We start from the raw sequence: 6,681 nt of genomic DNA on the forward strand, positions 1-6,681 counted from the left end.
AATCATTTTAAATCTTTGTACAGCCAAAGCTACAGATTTAATTTTAATCTAATCATATTTTAATAATACGATGGTGTCCTATTAATCATTGGAGAGAGCTGCCCCTCGATTACAACATAAGTGTAAATTTCACCAAAATATTAATCGCCCGGTATAATAACTCAATCACCCTGTTGTTTAAGATAATCAGGGCACTAATTCTTAACAACCGAAGAGTTACTTTACCAGGAAAAAACTAATTTCAGTGCTATATAAATCAGGCTGTTATTAGGAACAATATTTAAATAACCGTGTACATTAACTTGATAAGTACACTATAACAACCTAAACGAATTTTTAACAAAAGGAGTACTGACTCAACAAACTAGTGCGTTACCAACGTTCCTAATCACCTTGTAATTCATCCTCTGAAAAATCAATTTTATCAGTGATGTTCATAACAAAGGTGCGGAGCGCTAAGAAGCCCGCTGAAAGTATCTATAGGGCGTAGAAGACAGTGGACACAGCTCGTAGAGGCTGTATCAGAATAGCAACTGGGAATGAGATTGGTGTCTACAGCTAGAAGCCGTCACCCCAGGCGCGCAATTTATTTTTCCGCGGGTCGAAGATCACATATTTGAGAAAAGATGGTGCTTGAATTCTGAATTTCGAATTGGTACGAAATTCAAATTTCGAAATGAAAATCGACAAAAGCAGTAAAATAAGCAAATGGCCAACTTCTTGGAACCTGATTTAAAAACCAATATTGGGCTACCGAGGGTTTGATTGACGTATTATTTACCACTTTACAACAAACCTGCCGAGAGTTATGCCTCAAACGGCAGTGGCGCGGCGCCTACGTACCAAGTGAAAATAGTACACACAAATTCCTTATGGATTGTGTTTAACTGAACGGAATCCTACGAATATTCAAACGTGCGCAGTTACACTAACCGCAATACTACGAATACTAAAAAGGTACTGTGCTAAACCAACTGGCCCTAAATGGGTTAGAGTGTGCAATAACTGGTGGCTTTACCGGGGAGTCGGGGTCCGGCTCTTGTAACCCATAAGGGCGGTGGCGCACTGGGAGATGTTAGCTCTGATCAAATGGTCCTATCTCCACCTCCGACTTCGGTCAGGTTTGGGCTGGATACTGAACTTTGGTTCAGGCTAACAGAGAGGGTCCAGGCAAGCTGGCCGCCTCGGTGGATTGGGTAGCCTGCTGTGGGGCGGCGGGCCTCCATATGCGGGCACGGCGGTCCTGTTTCCCGGCCTTTTGGGGCCCACCGGGATCTCCGGTGCCAGCTGTGCCGGGTTACTTGGGCTGCTGTGTGCTCGTCGTTCCCCTTTAGGAGCTCTCTCCAAACGGTTTGGCTCCTTACCTACGTAGGTAGGGTGTCGGCTGGAGTTGCTAGAGCATCCATTCTAAATCCCACTGCTGTGTGCGAAGTGGGGATTGGTCCACCCATTGCTGCACCTTCTGCTGGGTTGAGTGGCTTGCGTCAAAGGTGAGACCATCAGTAGTAGGGTTCTGCTACCCATGTTGGATTTGTCACCTGTCCGGGCTAGGTGGACGCTGGCGTAGGGCACTATGATGATAGGCCTCCGGTGGTATGGTCTCTGTTACTAGGTACACCGGGCTATAAATTCTGACACACTGTGCTAAACCAACTGGAATCCTACTAATACTAAAAAGGCGAGGACTTAAACTAATCGCAGCTATACTATTATACAAATTTGTGGATAATGTCGAGCTCAATGTTAAATAGTTTAAATAAAATTTACTCTATATGATAGATAAAAAACCATAAATATTTTTATTGCTGAATTTTCCGACAGAACTATAAATCAGCCTTTTAAGTTAAAATAACAGCGCATCTAAACACATCCCGAACCTCAAACGTTCTTTCATTTTCTCACACCTCTACGCTGTTGGCTCGATCGCGTGGCATGCAGGGCTTACCATCACCCTACTACGCATTGTAACCCGGCCTACTGAATTAATGGCTTCAAAAGTCGCTTGATGACTTAGGCCTAAGGTGGTGCATTGGGTATTGGAAATAAATTGCGAGGCAATTTTTCAAAATATTGCCCGATAAATACTTTTAAATAAATTATTACGCGTCGTACGAAATTTCTCAGTATTTTGTTCAGTATTTTAATATTAATGTTTTGATTTCACGCGACATTTAGATTACCGACAAATTTAGCGAGTAGAAAATTTGATAGATTGAAGTGCTTTATGCTTAACTTTTATTTTACTCACCGAATACAAACAAACAACAGAATGAACGATGAATTTGGCATATTAATATTATAATTCTATAATTCTATAGTGCAAGAACGTAATTAGGTTACTGAGAACGTCAACCACTTTACATTATCAAGAAATTCCACATTATATAGACTGAAAAATTTATTGCGTTATTATAGTTTTAAAAACGAAAGGCAATAAAATTATCCAGGGGTCCATAAAAATTTTTATTCAGAAGATAATCGAGATAACGCGTGTACGTTCGTAACAAAAAAAATTTGATCAGAAATATCACTCGCAATTGTTATAAGTGTTGGAATATTTATTTCATTTTGACTATAATTGTGTAAAAGTTCACAACTCAAAAAAAACATCAATAGCTCCATAAACCCAAAGAAAATGACTTAAAATATTATCTGATAACTATGCTCTACCAACACACATACAATAAAAACTGTCTAAACTCAGTAGCTTGAATAATCTAAAATTTTGGACAGACCTTTGTTTTCGAGCGAATTTAAATAGTCATAATTAGAGAGAGAGATAAATTTCAGGAACAAACAAAGCCGTGTAACATAAGAAACCGTACTAAAGAACCTCAGCACAGGTAAATTTACGTGAAAATTAAAGCTTGTTACTGGCAGAATATTTAGAAATAATTAAGAAAAGGGATTCTGCTGTGGGATAGTTAAGCAATTCTAGAATCAAGAAGGATGCTAACGTAATATTTAGAATCAAAAGAGTGAATAGAGGTTGCTGGCCCAATGGAGCTGGGGGATAATTTAGAAATTCTAGAATCAAAGAATGATGCTGACGGAATATTGAGAATTAAAAGACTGGATAGAGGATGCTGGCACAATGGAGATGGGGGATAATTTAGCAATTCTAGAATCAAAGAAGGATGATGATGGAATATTTAGAATCAAAAGACTGAATAGAGGATGCTGGCACAATCGAGCTGGGGATAATTTAGCAATACTAGAATCAAAATAGGATACTGACGGAATATTTAGAATCAAAAGAGTGAATAGAGGATGCTGGCACAATGGAGCTGGGGGATAATTTAGCAATTCTAGAATCAAAAAAGGATACTGACGGAATATTTAGAATCGAAAGAGTGAATAGAGGATGCTGGCACAATGGAGCTGGGGGATAATTTAGCATTTCTAGAATCAAAAAAGGATACTGACGGAATATTTAGAATCAAAAGAGTTAATGGAGAATGCTGTCGAAATTATAGATATAAAGTAGACGATTGTCCCTTTTCACTCGCATTAGAGATATAAAATCAGTGCCCTTATTGCAAGCATCGTCACGTGCCGTTATTGAATAGAAGTTGAAAAGCTCCCTTATGCTGTGTAGCACCATCTTTAGAATAGTTGGAGTAAAATTCTTCCCGATTGACGTATGGAACAACTTATTTTGACAAAGCGAACAGGAGATTTTTCGCATGTTAGATATGAAATGACCGCCATTTTGAAAAGCTACGTTTTTGAAATTGCATATTATAATTAAGGCTATCCCAGTGGATCATATATCAACACTGAAAGTTTTCGCTTATCTCATAAACTAAATGACATTTTTAATTATAATTTAAAAAACAGCTAAATATTATGCAAAACGTTAAAATGCGCTGAAATTTTTGATCACTGTAACCATATGTAACATATTTACTCATAAGTGTGCCAGAAATAAATTTTTCTCAATGGGACCTTGTTGCAAGGATATGACGTAATTGACGTCACTTCCCAGTCGATGACGGTTTTATCGTCATCAAAACTAGTTCTGGTGGGGAGGGAAAGAAATTAAAACCAGTTTTACGCGACGTTAGTCCGTATTTTCTTTGGTGGCTGTGAAACAAGGTCTCATTTAAATTTTTAATACAGAGATGTTAAACAGAGGCTCACTTACGAGTAATTCTGTTACATATGTTTTGACTGACGAAATGGCACGTATACGTGATATAGCTATAAACAACAAAAACACAGCAAATATCTTACCGGTTTTTCAAAATGATTAATAGTTATTACTATCGAAAACGTACTGAGGTGTACCAAGAACATACGAGTTTACCTTTCAAGTTTGCTAGCATGATCAACTAAAGCAATTTTTTAATTAAAGGCCTCGCTTATAATTTTTGGAAATGATCTGTGTTTACGACCAAATTTCAAATAAAATTCAACATTGAATAGCAAATATTAAATTTTTCTAAAGAAGAGCTGAGAAATTATTGTGTTTATCTAAGACGTGTAAAGCAACAAATGAAGCTGTCAGCTTCAGACATTTCCGAACAATAATTTTCAAACGATATGTGACTTGCTTCATCTACTTATAATAGATTAAAGGCTTTAAAACTCTCTAGATGACTTGGGCCTTAGTTGATGCATTGGGTATTAGTCAATCTGATAAAATAATTATTAAAATTAGATGTCCTTTCATTACAACAGTGAGTCTTACTTGAACAAGTAGTTGGTAGTACCTTCCTTTGAAAACAACAGGCCTTAGATTCGGTGTCTTGGCAACATCATCAAATGTATCAATCGTTGAAAATTTGGTTATTGACGATGTCGCCCTCCAATTTCCCAGGTATGATTCTTAGCTTAATTAGAGCTCTAACACAGCGGTTCCCAATTTGTTTTTGCTATGGAACCCTAAATTATCCAGCTAATTCTGGCGGAACCCCAACTCATTTTTTTAACTATTTTAAAAGACTCTTGACACAAACAAAGATGGCCACACTGCGAATTCTCGGAACCCCTGTGACCCTTCCACGGAACCCCAGGGTTCCGCGGAACACCTTTTGGGAACCGCTGCTCTAACAATCCGAATGCCCAAGACCACTCGTTCCTTAAATCCACTCACTTGGTTCTGGAATTCTAATTTAAGATTGAAAATAAATTAACGTTTCTATATATCAATTATTAAAGCCATATTTTAAGTTAATTCGACCCATTCGTCAAATCAATAGGCGAAATTAAGCCTGGCACTATTGGGTTTTCTTTCCATAAGAAACTTTTGGATATCCCCTAACAAATGACCGCCTATCGTCCGTCGTCTCTTCCATTTTTTAATCTTTTTCTACAAAGAAAACCTACTTTTCATTTTTCTTTCAATAGAACTTACCAATCTTAAAGCAGACCATATATGGGATGTGTAGCGATATCGCACACTTTTTTACCGTGCTTCTCTTTGTAGCCCAAAAAAGTTAGTTTTAACTGTGAAGTGAGTGCTTGAAATGCCTAGGCCAATTAGAAAGTAGAAAAAGAGTTAAAATCTTCAACGTTCTATTTTTAGAACTTATGAGTTCGCAATAAATCGGTCGGTTTACGTTTCGAGAACTATATATACTGTCGTAACACGTTTAAGTGTGGCGGGAAAAGTAGTCAAACCTCTTTGTTACGAAATTTTAGATAGAGCAACTTCATAACTATTATTGGAATGAATTCAAGATCTCCTCTTCAAAAGTAACAACTAATTTGGAGGGTTTTCACTCGATCAAATTAAAATTTAGCTCGTTAAATATTTTTTATAAATATTCCCTCAAGAGTGGTGATCGTAGTCCGTTTAAAAATTCACATTATAACCAAAAGTAACTTTCTTTCTTTGTAGAAGGATATTTTTAAACTATGGCACGAGAGATTCCGAGAAAATTCAAATAAATAAATACTTTATTGATATAAGTTACATATTTAAACTTTAAAAAATTCCGTAACGCCTTCGCTAGCCATTGCAAACACTTCGTAAATTGAGTTTTAGTGGATCAACGAATTTCTCATTTCAGCCATCTAGTTTTATAGAAGCAGAGGTGATTGACCCTAGTCGAAATGAGTCTTAACAGACCATTTTCATTAAGTGTGAGCTCCCCTTAAAACAGTAGTATCTTCTATGTATTCCTGATTATTGTGGTAAAGATTATTTTCCAGTTCGATTCACTCGAAAGTAAACTACAAAAAGTAGAGTTTGGTTATTATGTGCCCTTATTTAAAAGTTTTCTCAGTTTAGCCCCAACCAAATTAAAATCATAGCGACACCACTTCATTATTCCTAGTGTACAAAGCTATCTTGAAAGTAGGTTAATTTTTGTGGATAACGTAAATCATTATAAAGGGAATCGATGATTACACAAGGGCTGTTCGAGTCTTATGCCCGACTAATAATTTAGTTGGTACAATCTAAATTAAGGCTGACTTTGTGGAAGATATTCAATTATTATATTTAGCAAAAACATTTTTAAAAGCGTCCCTAACAGATGCTGTTAAGATTTGAATTTGAATCTCTAATTTCAATTTTTCCTAGGTAGCATTTCTTACCTCCGTAAACGGGTTGACTCGTAGGCTCTCGGTAAACCTAGATACGTTCTTGCAACACCACAATTTATCTTTAATTTATGTCTTCATCATATTAAGTGTTTGTTTCGCCATTTTTATTGTATGGCGTGATTGATA

This window comes from Leiobunum rupestre, chromosome 1 (genome assembly GCF_980474605.1).
Source record: "Leiobunum rupestre chromosome 1, qqLeiRupe1.1.hap1, whole genome shotgun sequence".
NCBI lineage: Eukaryota > Metazoa > Arthropoda > Arachnida > Opiliones > Sclerosomatidae > Leiobunum > Leiobunum rupestre.